Source organism: Ruditapes philippinarum, unplaced genomic scaffold, assembly GCF_026571515.1.
Source record: "Ruditapes philippinarum isolate M1 unplaced genomic scaffold, ASM2657151v2 ctg532_1_1_1_1, whole genome shotgun sequence".
In the NCBI taxonomy this organism is placed as follows: domain Eukaryota; kingdom Metazoa; phylum Mollusca; class Bivalvia; order Venerida; family Veneridae; genus Ruditapes; species Ruditapes philippinarum.
In genome coordinates this window covers 157,512-172,129 of record NW_026867201.1, presented here as the reverse complement: position 1 = coordinate 172,129, position 14,618 = coordinate 157,512, and the positions used below count along the sequence as shown (strand labels likewise).

General features: G+C 29.5%; 1 long non-coding RNA gene across 1 annotated transcript in view; it reads left to right on the top strand.

Annotated features, from left to right (window-relative positions):
* The first annotated feature begins 3,207 nt into the window (after positions 1 to 3,207).
* The window catches only part of LOC132735272 (uncharacterized), a 135,515-nt gene continuing 124,104 nt past the window's right edge, over positions 3,208 to 14,618 (top strand). Inside the window, exon 1 of the long non-coding RNA XR_009626435.1 lies at positions 3,208 to 3,291. This is a non-coding gene — a long non-coding RNA (uncharacterized LOC132735272). The remainder of the gene's footprint in view (positions 3,292 to 14,618) is intronic.

The window sequence follows — 14,618 nt, the reverse complement described above, 5'->3', positions numbered from 1 at the left end:
GTATTGTAAAGTGTGTTTTGAATAAATGTTTCTACGAAGTATTAAATATTTATTAGTCCTAAAGTGACATTCATCAAGCTGAGATGACTTAGTTGTATACTTCAAACGATTGACTATTCGAATGGTGATTAAACAATAATTTATAATCACAAATTTTAAGGACAAACTAGAAAATCTGCTTTAAATATATTACGATTGACGATTTTTTAAATGAACATTACCGATATATTAAGACAGTTATGTGGGTCACGGTTATTGATAAGCCTGGAAACATTTATTCTTAAATAGAAAACAGATATCATGACGAAATGAAAAGATTATTTATCTGAACTCTTATTTTGTATTCATAGATGATCATAATGTCACTTTAAAGTCTCTTTATTCCTTGAAAGCTATAAAATTTCAAGGGCATTATGACAACCATAATTCGGTGGGTTTTAAATGTTTATTGATAACTGTAGGGAAAACTGTGTAATAAAGTACAATTATTTCACTTTATTCCTGACAGTCAGTCAGGAAATACATTGAGTGTCAGTAAATGTAGGATTTAGAACTCGAAATGTTTTTTGACATTTTGATAAATTATATACTTTCGTTTGCTTTTGGAATAGAAATTCAAAATGAATGTCCTAAAACAGCTAGAAACTTCAAAACATCCACAAATTTGTTTATACTGCGGTGATCATGGAATTTGCAATGTGACAATTTCCTGAAATTCTATATAAAGCGGCGGGTTATCCTTAGATAATATAATGTGTTTCATTGGGTTTAAGTTTAAGAATTATAATTACTCAATAAGAGTTTTCTTGTTCTATAAAGTTTGATCTTTGTGATTCCTTTGAAAATAGAGTTCTATGAAATAGTTTGATAAATATTAAAAAAGTGATAAATAAAGCTAGTATATTTTATAAAGAAAAATGGATAACTTCGATCTGATATAAAATTATTCTCACATTTATAACTTAATTTGTCATATTCTGAATGTACATAGTGTGTACAAAATCGTAAATAAATATCTGAGAAAAATGACAACGGTCTTACGTGAACAAATTAAAATCTGATCTGGAAAAAGGGTGAACCCTCAAAACAAAATTATATGAAAATTACAGACTCGGTTTTTTTAGTCTGTGCATGAGGGATAATAAAAAATGCATCATCCTTCACGCCCCCTAGCACCGACTTGAGCGGTTCATAATTTTTTAACACTTAAAAGTCCTGGAATCAATGATCCCGAATGTTTATTTGGCATGATTGATTTTCTCTATAAAGTGCCAGTTCCTACATCTTTTAAATTATTTGCCGGAAACAAACTTAATTTAAGTATAGTTACATTATTTTGCTAATACCTTGTCTCCAGAAACACGCTTATTGTCATATTGCTATAAATTATACTTACAAGGATAGATTGACAATTTCTTACACTTATTTAAATGGCGCCGGTTATACGATTTTCTAAAGTAACAGTGTATCAATTAGCTCATTTTATTATCACAAGACAACATATACTATTACCCTTATTACATTTGGGACGATCGTCATAGAAATTATGACAAACAAGCAAAATGGTTGAATTGTAAATTAATCAGGCTATGACATTTTCAATATCGATATATTTGGAGTTATTCCTCGACTAAATTTAAGTATGAAATTCAACAATAGTCTATAACTCCTAATTGTACATAATAGTGTTATTGCTCTTGGACTCAGTACGTTGCCTATATGTGATCGTCGTATCACATTTCAAGCTTTGATAACTTGCTTGCTGTATTTTCTAGCTAAGCCCAAACAAAAATACCAAGGGGAATCACCCATAAATCATGCAATTGATTTTCACCCCTTTTCACCCTTAAATTCCTTGCCCCTTTTATTCCCATATTGGCTCGTTTAAATTTTTTTATAATTATTTCACACATAACTTGTCCCTCTTTTCGCTGTAGTTCTTTTTTAATAACTCACTCCCGGTATTGGTTTGGTGCCATTGTGTGCCCTGCTGTGGAAGTTTGGGATTGTCAGCGGGTGCGTCCTGTGAACGTTGCCTTTGCCTTGTTGATCTTTATTCTCGTGTTTTATTATTGTTCCTGAGCACCGCATTTTCCTGAAAGAATATTACTCGTATATGCACATTGCACGCACTTTTCCTGAATTTGATATCTCTATTTATGGAGCTACAAGATGATATCCACATTTTTAATACTTTACTTTTTCGTTATTTGAAGTAACTTGATTGCAAATAGTTCTTTACGAAATTGGGCAGACGGTGTTCGGGCGGACAATGCCGAAACTATACCACTCACTGCGTCTTCGGCAGAAAATAATCACAATAAATTGTATCTATGTATGCCTGAAGAAAATTTATCTGTTTTTATATTAATTTGTGTTAAGGAAACCATGTTTAGAGAATTGAAGTGGTTTTTATACATAAGTCTTATTACAAAAATAAAAGTACATCTCTTATAATTACACAGCGAACCTTTTTTTGTTTCATTAAAAATGTTAGACAAGACTGTATGATATTGTTTGCCAGAAAGGAAAAAAACAACCTTTCAGTATTCCATAAGAAATAAGATAACAATATAATTTCCGGTTTAAGGCTTATAAAATGTTCTTTCTAGTGAACCACAGTGACCGAAATATGAATGTGAACAACATTAGCTAAACAGTGTAGTTTTCCCCCCGAGACCTTAGCTGTAATGTCGGCGCTGTCTCATCATGGCTAACAATAATGACGTGTGCCTAATAATGTTCTGTATTGTATTTAAGTACGGATCATCATGAAAATAATTCAGCATTGAATTCACGACTCCGTTGTGCCCAGAATATTTAGTGTAAAATTATTTCATTGTGCTAAATAACAAAGCCGGATAAAGTAGTGACATGCTTTGAGGATATTATAGCGGTAAAATATGAAAACATACAAATTGGTAATTTATTCATAACTTTTATCATATTTCAAAATGAATATTTTCTACAATATTTATTTTTATTGTTCAAAATAGTGAAATGAATCGCCTATAAAGCAGTTGAAACATAATTGTTTATTCTTTTAAAACAATATAAACGTGTTGTGCACGTAATCTAAAACTTTATGTCTGGGTACAAAAAAAAAACATAATACCTTTTAAATAATTAAAATAAAAAATTATTATACCATTCACGTTAATATATGGAAAATACAAAATCTAACAAAGACTTTTTGTTTCATTTCTTATTTGCTCATTTTGTATGTCTATATTGTGCCTTTTTCTTTACAGGATGGATTAAAAAAGCCCAGTTAAAGAATAGTTCAAAAAGGTAAATAAACATAAATTGCTTTGATATATGTGATTTGTTACGTTTTATTACAAAATTGGTGATAATTTTCCTTTTTATCTTAGATTGCTTGTTTTGTTTCAACATGATGTTTAACACATGATGTTTGAAAAAACAACCATGTCTGAAATAAAAGTGATAAAACTAGCTTTACCGAAGGTTTGAAGACATTGATTAGATCTAAGTGTATGGAGGTATATAATCAAAGGGCTGCAAGCTCTGTGGTATTTTCTGATCTTTGCAATCTTAATCGTACTGTATATCTGTATGTATTTTCCTGTATAAGTTTATTTTATGTACTATAATTCATCTTGCAAAGCACTGGTCAGAGTTTGATACATACGGAATTTTGCATAACTACAGTAGTTGTGGATCAAAAAATCATTTATGTTCATTTTTTATGACAGCCACACTTTATCATTGCATATCATGGCTACTTCCCTTAAACAAGACACTTAAAAAAAGAATTTAAAAAAGTTGCCTCGACTGGGATTTGAACTCCAGACCTCTCACACACTAGACGAGCGCGTTACCTCTGAAGGGAAATTTATATAAACGCTTTTTAAAAAAATCTAGCATTTAAAATTTAGAATTATTGATTTTTAAATTTTGAAATTTTTTAAATTTGAGGTTTTTGGTTCGGGATAAACCTGTTTTTTAAAAATTTGAAGTAAGTAATTACGAAAATTTCTCCCCCAAAAGCCCGACAGTAGAATCTATATTTTTCCACTACTGGCAGTGGGTTTTATTTGTGTAGTATTGGGTAATCGAAAATCGCTAAAAATAGCATTTCATTATTTAAAATCAATTCACCCGGTAATTTGTGATTGTGCATTTATTGAAAATTTCTATAAGCAACGCTTTTTTAAATTTTAAATGCGTTGTTTTGTTGGGATACTTGTAAAAAAAAAAAAATATTTTTTTCTTTTAAATGCTATTTTTTAAGCTGTTTTGGGAACTACTTGTTGTTAGGTTTGTCGGGAAATTCTGTGTCAGAGATTGAATGTCAGCTATGTATTTACTAACCTTCGGTCAGTAAATACAAAAAGGCGAAAATACATTGTAATTTTGTTTATACTCATGGAGTCTGTATTCAAGTAATTTTTCATTACATCAGTTGATGTTTCTTATCAACACAACTAACATAATTTTGCATTTGATTCAATTATTGGTTAATTCATTTAGTGCAACTGAATACGACTGATAAACTAATAGATCTGATTTAATTTGTGTAATTAAGCATCATAACTAGAACAATATAATATTTATTGGCTTGCTCGATGGTGGTGTATTATCAGTGCAATATTCTTGCTTTACCAATATTCTTAAATAATTTATTTTAGAAAATGAAATAGAGTAAAGTAATACTTATTTAGAAAATACAAAAACAAAAGAACAGTATATATCGCATATATATGTACAGTCTTAGGTGGTGTCACGTTTTTCACGATTGTAACTTTGTTATTATTTAGACGTTTTTGATATTGATATCGAAAAGATAATTTTTGCAGACACCTTAATACTATTCGGTTTCAAAATTTTTAACTACTTAACCACTTTTTCAATCTCAATCGCATGTTCATAGGAACTTTAAGTAACAAGCAGACACGACATATTTGGTATAATAAAGAAGAGATAAAGCTGACAAGGATTAGTTGTAAGAACAAATTTTAAACAAACTAAAATATACCAAAAACACAGTATTTCTACATTATGAAAACAATTGACAGACAACCATGCATAAAGCTATGAAGTATTTTATTTATTTCTCTTAGGTTGCATGTAGACTTTGACTTTTGATTATCATACAGTACAGCATTTTCAAAACTCTGAAAACTCTCAAAAATCAAATATTTCGGATATTTGCATTGCATTTAAAATATATTTCAATCGATTTGAATTTTGATATGGATTAGTACTAAATTGTTTAATTATGCAAAACAATCAGTTTAAACGTTAAAGTATAATTATTTTTAGTAGAAATCGTACGAAATGCATCAGCAACAAAGTAAATGATATGTGTATTAATTCACTTTTGTTGTTCGTTTATTCTCAATCAAGTGCAATCAAGTATTACTACATTCAGCAATGTGTTTACAGTTTCTTTGATAAAAAAGTATACAGTTTCTTTGTACACTTAAGCACTTGTTTCCATTTGCGTATATGTTTATTGTTGTTGCAATTAGTCATGAATCATGTCGAGACAAAGTGATACTTCAGTTTCCCAACTTGCAAAAATATGTTATTAATTACACTCAAAGGTACATTATATCGCACAAGTGTGAACAATACCATAATCCAGACATTCATTCACTTTGTTTTTGCCTTTTCATAATAACAGAAAGAATACTTTTAGCTAGATATTACGCACCTAAAAGTTAATTGTGACTGTATTAAACAAAGCCTACAGTAGTTGTCACATTTTTTTTCAAAATCATTATCGGTAGTGTATCGCTGCCTTGAAATTTTGCATTTTTTAACAAGTTTCATTAAATACTTTTCTTTGAGCTTAAACATCATTTAGAGTTTTATAATAATTTTGTTACCTATAAACCAGACTGACTTCCAGTATAAGAAAGTTTCTAATAACTGTCGAAAAAAAAAAAAGAAATGCGGATCAATATAGAGTGAACAAAGAAATAGTTAGTTTCTACTTTAATAGTACTTATAATTTCTAATATGCTCTGTTACATTTTTACATAATTATTTATTTATATTTCCTAACATATTGACAAAATCATTGCAGTTTTAGTTTTCAATGGAATATGTTTAATATTAAAGTGAACGATTTAAGTACATTGTCTTGAAAAGCATACTACTCCGTACAAATGTTCTATAGTTTAATCTCTTTGTATACGGAAAGTCATGAAATATTCAGGAGTTTGAAGCAAACACTATTTGTTGATTTTATAATGCTTATCGATATTTCCTATGGGAAATAGTTTTATAAATTTTATTACAAAACAAGCTTCATAATTTCTAAATTTTTAATATGAAGGGAACATGTAATGATATCTCATAGTAATATACAATAAAGAATACAAAGCAATCATTCGTGTGTGTGTGTTATTTTTTTTTCTTCATAAAAATGGTATTATCTCCAACTAATTCATGAAATTGAATAGTCATGACAGAAATGATTTTTGTCTTGTTTTGTTTATTTTATTGATTCCATTTATTTAACAGTAATCAGTTATGTAGAAGAATTTGTAATTTTTACTTGTTGTAAGATGACCAAGATTCACAACTTTAATAATGTCTTAAAAACAAACAAATGGATAGAGAAATCTGTATTCGTTTTGTTCGTGATAGAAGGTGATAAAACAAATCATAAAATATTTTAGGGACACGTATATAATAGGAACATTTGGCACTGCTGGTAGCCCAGGAGAAATGATCTGTAATTTATACTTAAAAACAACACTATTGATAATGGCCTATGGTATGCTCGTACTAAAATAGGAAAAAAAACAACATCAACAAAAGAACGCCGAAAACGACAAAATTGAAAATGTTGCAGTCCCGGTTTATTGAGCCTGTTCATGGACGATATTAGAAGCTTCCATCTATGCACCGGCTTAAGCAAAATACAACATATACTATTAATGGTGAAAAACATGATATCCCCCGTCCTTAAACTTTTGAATCGCTATGAAGATATTGTCTTTATATGCGCTGTTGACTGCAATATGAAAAATATTTATAACAGCCATAAATACAGTTGTGTGTGATATCGATATCATAGCGCAGTTTTATATATTAACTAATCAATTATAATAAAAAAGTAATGCAAGTTTTGCATCTTATGTTTATTGCATACTTATGCAAATGTAATCAGAATATGTAGGGCTAGTCGTAGACTTCGATAGTGATATTGCAGTTTGAAATTATCATCGTACTTTCTTTTTTGAGTTTCATAGTCATTAATGGGATTAATTGTTATTATATTGTTTTATGGTAAAATGTGGTTTTGTTAGTTAATTACATAAATGATATACTTACGTCTGAACAAGTAAATGCATTGAAGAAATAAAAAAAATACGGTTGTATGTTTAAAACATAAATATCTAAGTTAACACTTAACACGTTATGTTATTATATTTTTTCTTTTTATGAATTAGATACTCAGATTGATTTGTTTTGCGGTATTATATTTCCTAATTTCTAGTTTACCACTTGTAAACAGCAGCATGTGGATATCCTACGGTTTATTTTACGCATGTTAATTGAACATATTTTAATGTGAAATGTTGACAGGACATTTTATTATGAATATGTTGGAAAGCATGATATAATTTACAAAAATGTTAACTCTTATTTGAAAGAATACGTCATTTGTATTTGTACGTATGTGTGTGAATACCACCTTTAAAAAAATATTATTCGATATAATTAATGCAAATAAAAAATTTTAACTCGAGAATATAAACATTACCTGGGCTATTTGTGATATATTTGACAATAATTATATCCATCATTTCTATGTTGCAAAAAATACTATAAAATTATGAAAAATAAATTTATAATTACTCTTTTACTGTTTTTTCATATTCGGTATTATCTTTATAAAAATGCTTATTGGAATTATCAAGTTAATGAACAATATTTGAATTGTGGAAGCAATCATCATTTTATGAAATAAAACATGAAAACAATCATAAAGTCTTTTAACGCTAAAGAAAAGCAAGGGTTTCACAGAAAAAATATATAAAAGATAAAATGTATGACGTGCTTGTCTGATCATTTCAATTTGTTTTGTAAAGTCTGGATGAGTCTGATTAAAAGTAGGGGATATATTTTTTCTGCTACTTTGTTTGCAATTAATCATCATCTCAGATGCATGACACTGTCGCAATGTTTAAACATAGATATTGATCATGTCACTTTTCATTTCCTTTATATACTTCAGTATGTCAATCTTAATAACTATCGAATTAGATTTTAGTTCTAAATCGTAAACGGCCATAACATGTTTAAATGATTTAACACACAAAATATTCTAAACACAGTAAATTTACATAAAATAGATCACATTCATGGATAAAATCACCTTTAAGGTTCGATGTATGAACATGTTTAACAATTGATACGTCATTATATTATCATGATAAACGTTATTTGCCAAGAAATTATCATTAACTCTGTGTATAAAGAACAAAATCAAAGACTTACTAAAATCAGGCGTGATACTAATCGGAAATTAAAATAACAATTATTTGCAAACATTTTAAATCAATCTATTAAAATACTATATTTTACAGTCTAAAACAGCGAGAAGGAAGAGATATGACCCTAAGAATGCCTTGGTTTTCAGCATTTCCACAGCAAATTGGTAATTTTGAGGTTGAAGAAATTTTTATAACCAGGTCTTGCAAAAATCATAAAATCATGACTAATAATATTTGTCATATTTTGCGGTTCGGATAGGAATATCCGTCCCGAAGTGACCCGCCCATTGGGCGGTAACGAGGCTTGCCGAGTTACCGCCCATGGGCGGGTGAACGGATATTCCGATCCGAACCCCAAACATATGTCAGATATTTTTTCTTGCATATTCTACCATATTCCATTATATTTTAAAGTCTTTATCTTTATTTTTAATGATTTTTTTTTTGTTATTACAAACGTAATTTCTTTCTTACAACAGAGTATGAATTACAAAATCATTCATAACGGTAAAATGACGTCATCTTTACCTTGCCATTGTACAGCACGCGACTCATCTGGAACCCCCCATGCCGGATGAATTTCCGGCATGGGTAAAACGAACGGAAACGCCAGTCTGATATGCAAGAAAAATGGTTCTTTGAATGCCAAATAATGACATTCTAATATTACATCTCATATAATTTGACATTCATGTTATTCCTAGTTAGTTTAATAGAAACAATATCCTCTTGAATCCAAATGATAAAATATCTCTTTTTATTCTCACATCAGATCATTGTTGGCAAATAACAATGGAAATAAACTTAGAAAATACTAAAAGGGATTTAATCCGAGATTTTTTACAAGAAATATTCATAAGTGTTGTTTCCTGCCATGGTCATAACTTCCTTACAGTCTAGCAAAAAATGAGCACCATGTGAACTTAACAATAGTATTATATGAAATATACTTATATTCCATTTCATTATTCCTTTTTTATATATTGTTGTCATTAATTTCTAAATTGAAAATTTAATTTTGGTCATAAAAATTCTTGGTCATTCGTCGGGCGTACATAAACCTCGTATTAATCACTTGGATATTAACAAAAAGCGATGAATAGCAAAATTCACGTTCTGCATGCTTTAATATCCAACAAAGATGAAGCTAGTTACATCAAATGTTTCTTGTGATTACATTTTATACTCTTCAATCAGTGCATTTACCTATCGATGCAAAACTAACATTCTTATTCAGTATCCACTCGTACATTGTATTGAATGACATATATATTTACAACTATATACAATTATAAGATTATTTATCGAATTAATCAAATCGTCTGAAGATATTTTCATTAGATCCAAAATTAAACTACATGACTGTGATGTGGTGTGTTTTGTGAATTATGCTGTTGGAAATTACTGAATTGTTATCATTCATTGTAGGCCTTCAAAACGAATTAAATAAATATTGAGACTATGCAATTTTACATGAATTACATATCGGTAAAGGGATGAATTTAACAAATGGGACAAAATGAGATCAAAGCAGTTAAATTTATAGGCCCTAGCAAGAAATAAACCGTTGTTGTTTAGGAGACTAGCCCATTTCAGCTAAAGGTCTGATTGACTTTAAAATACTGCTAGTTGGTAGCCTGTGTGATCCTCCACAAAGTTTGCTGAAAATATTCCATACCACCTCTATAGTGTTAGTAAAGTATAAACCCAACCAAAGGCTTCTACAATGATATACAATGATATACAAACTCCTCAATCTGTATGCCTTTTTGTTCCAAGCCAACGTCATTCTAACTCTAGAGAATATTCTTGTTTCGTAAAATATGAAAAATGTTGTGTCGTGTTCCGTTTATTTAATGGATAATAAAACCGTTAAAATTCTGTTATATAAAAGCAATAATATATTTGATTCCCTAGACTCCGATTTAACTATTTTGAATATTATAATAAATATCGAACATTTTACAAAACAGTATATATCGAGCGCTTTTTGTCAAGTAAGGAAGATGATGTGATATATGAAACAGCTCAGAAATTTAAATATTATTTACCATTTTGTAATGGCACTGAAAACTGAAATAATAAATAGAGAGCTAGTCTCTAAGAGTTTATTTTGAATGAAAGTGATTTATTTTTCCATAGAATCATGAACGGAGATTTGCAGTTGTTACGAAATAATTTTATTTCAACACATTCCATGTAGAATTATCGGAGAAATATTGTTATGAATAAAAATTCATTAGGTACGTTATAATATTTACTATTTCGACAAGAGCACATATTTACAAATGTATTTGTGCTAATTCTTGACTACTGTTCAGCTGTGTGTTGAGTGTTTTAATATTACACAGATATTAGTCCGTTTATATTTAACTTGTTACCTGTACGCGTACGTGTGTGCAATGCGTGCTATATAGTTGTTTTAAATATAAAATGTTTTGAGATATGTAACGATGGTGTTGCAATACGCTATGAAATATTTTGGAGACACAATATATATTTCATTTTATTTTGATTTGTAAATTATGATACTCAACGGTACACCATATTAGACAATGGTTTTCGCATACTGTTAATTGATTCTCGAGCGAGACATTTTGCTGATGGAAGTCATTTTCTTGGCAGTTTATAATGAAGGAGATGAAATATTTCTCCACAGCAGACACGATATCATATACTGACAAATGTTGTCGTTATTGAAACGTTATAGATAGGTCTGTAGACTTAGTGTAGTACAAAAAGAACCTGATTAATGTTATTAAAGCATGTAAATGAGAACTGATACAACGCTGCTATTGTATTTTTAGGTTAGATATTTGTTTACATAAGAATATGTCTACTGAATCAGTTTTATATCTTAAAACAGAAATGTGCGTTATTTGATACTTACAAAAAGGATATTTATACGGTAAATAGGTGTCTTAGGAGTCATGTTTCTCAGAGAAAATACAATACAATTTATTTGTCTTCAGGATTTGTATGTTCTTAACATTTATGGAATATAAATGACGTTTTAAAAGCATTATATCGGTTCATTGTAAATTAATTGATGAGACTTATGGGAATACACCGTATTTTTATGTTTTTGTCTTGTCTCTTCTATGTTAAAAACAAATTAAGTATTGAATGGTTAAGATTGCAAGAAAAGAATGTTATCTTGGCAGTTTTATTCATTTTATGCTATTGTTGATAGTAAAGTGTTATGTAAACAGTTATTTTAATTGAATCACTGAATAAATTAAAAAAATAAATTTTAAATGTAAAAAAGCGGCACGATGTAGTTTTTACAACTTTAAAATGAGAAACGACTTCATTAAAAAGATCTAAATGAGTTTTGTTCGTGACAACATGCAATAAAATATTGCTGTGTTAAAATGAGCGATACGCGTATAATGCGGGCAATTGACCTTTACAATGGTTCCAGTTAAATTATCTGTAATCTATACGTTTATAGAATAAAACAATTTTGGCCGCGCTGATTTACTTTATTCCGTTGATTCTTCAGCACGTATTTATAAAAATGAATGGGAAAACGAGGCTATTTGCTTTACTTCCGCTATTTTGAATTATAAAATGATATTGTTCGCCAATATGCACCTGAGAATTATTCATTTTTGGGAGGGTGTGCAGAAGTCTGAATTATTATGACTAACGCAATGTTTATTATACATGCCCTTTTAAGTTTTGATATTATGACCCGATTGACTGTTATTAAGTATAGTAAAATTGTGACTTTGTAGAGGTAGGTTCAAATCATCGACAAGTATTCTTTAAAACATTTTTTTTTCATGAAACTACTACCTTTTGTTTTTAATCCTAATTGTTTGGAATCTAATTTGTCTTTATCACCGCTATAAAGCCACACCATTCTGCAGATTAGTGCGTTATAATCGAGCTCTTAACATAACAGATGGATGACTAATCATGCAATTTTATATTAATATCCAAAATATAGAAAATGGAAAGATTGAAAAATACCTGTAAACTTGGCTTGCACACTTAAATATTGAGCATGTTAAAGGTTGTCTTCATGATTTGATTGATAGTATGGCATTGACATTTTCTAAACAGGTCAGGATATATCGAAATATCCTAACAGTTTTGTAAGTTTCTGTCTAAAAAACTTTATATTATACAACATAAATTGCGTGTTTTAAAAATGTATTTTATTATTCAAACAATTTATATCAGTGTGAATGATGAACTCTGATTGATCAAAAGTATATGTTGAAATTCTTTATTATGAGTGTATACAGCTATATCTAATGCAATAGTTTTATTAAATGAAATGTAAAAACGGTAAAACTATATAATTTCAATAATCTTGCGGTCGATTACCTAGTATGCTGTTTCTGTTATCTAACACATATGGAAAATGCGTAATGAAAGAATAACATGTTCCGGAAATAAATGTTATGCTAATATCTTTAGTAGGTCTTTAACAATTAAAACTATTATTTTGTAAAAGGAAATATACCAGCATGTTTCTTTTATACGGGTATAGTTACACTATTTTTGTTTCAAAATTCATACTGCAGGCAACGGATATAGCTTTATTTAATTCAAAAATGGTGTAATTTAATTTTATACATTGTTGTTTCTGTTATCGGAGCAAATGCTTGAATAGAAGTTTTAAACAAATCCGTCACTGTAATGAAAATTCAATTTTCAGAAATGATGATTAGGTAAGACAATGACAAAAATATTGTATTGTTTAGAATGTAGATTTACCATGCATAACCAATAATGAAAATTTAATCTATTCTTTACAAAATGTTATATGACTTCGATACGTATTACAATTAAATGAATAATCAAACAAAGCTCAAATTTACATTGTCAATGCCAAAACTGCGCTTGGGAGGTTTTCGATAAATTTCAAACACAAGTATTTGCTCCTGGGAGTCAATTTTCGTGTCGATAATTGCTACTTCAGAAATGTGAAGTACCTTTAATAAGAAAGTCTGGTCAATATTGTGAACAATGTTAATTTGTTTTCAATGTTATAGCATGACAATTGGATATTACTGTTTTGCACTGTTATTTTCGAGGAATTCTGATCATTTTCTTTCAACATGAAAACGGTGACGTAATAAATTGATGATATCATGAAGGACAGCGAATGACTTTACAAGGCAAAAATCATTCAAAGTAACTTTAAATGAAATATTTAATTTGTTTTGGTATATACGAATTTATTTTAGTTTGATTGCGTTAGAGCTATAAGCTTATTAAACACTGTCGAATTTGTTCCTGGAACCAAGCAATAAGTGTAATGTTCCTTGCTTACGAAATCAAGGACTGACCTCTGACGGGTTTGAACCCACGCGGCTAGAAATCCTTAGAGTACTAGTCCAGTGTGTATTTTTCACTCTGATAAATACATTTCGATCTAACATGCAAAACAAACAAATATTCCTGTATCATCAGAAATTGGGACATATTTATTTTTGAATTGTAGGTACTTATTATACGTATATGATTTCGATACTATTGTTTGAGCACTAAAGGCTTTAACAGGTTACATGGGGAATGAACCTCTATTTGCGGTACGGCTAATGACGTACCGGCATTTAGCACATCCTTCTCCTTTCGCCATTTGTATAGGGGAAGGTTCAATTTCGGACGGTGTAGATTTTGCAAAATATTCATGTTCATGTTTTATTTACTTATGAAATTTTGGCAATTATTAGCTTAGCTAATTGCTCTTAGCCTATTGCGATTGTTTTCTAATTATGTAAAATCCTTATATGAAGTACAACATTCTGGAAACAAAGTGACCCCTCGGAAGCATTAATCACAACAAAATAAATAAGAATTGCAGACTCGGTTTGATTGAGTCTGTGAAGTTTGCAGAATTCAGAAGTATACTTATATTGACTCTGGAAAAATGATTGAAACATGCTTAATCAAACAATTAAATCTCAAAGTTGACCCACCGAAAAATTAATAGATTTCCAATACATTCGTTTTCCTATGGAAACCAATTTTCGTCCAGATGATGATTGCTACTTTAGAATGGGAAGTACTTTTCAAAAGCAAATCTCGCCAATCTCATGAACAATGTTAATTTGCCTTTAACGTTTTAAGTCACGATAACAAAACGTCATTCTTTTATCTAAGTGTTTGATCCTTTAATAT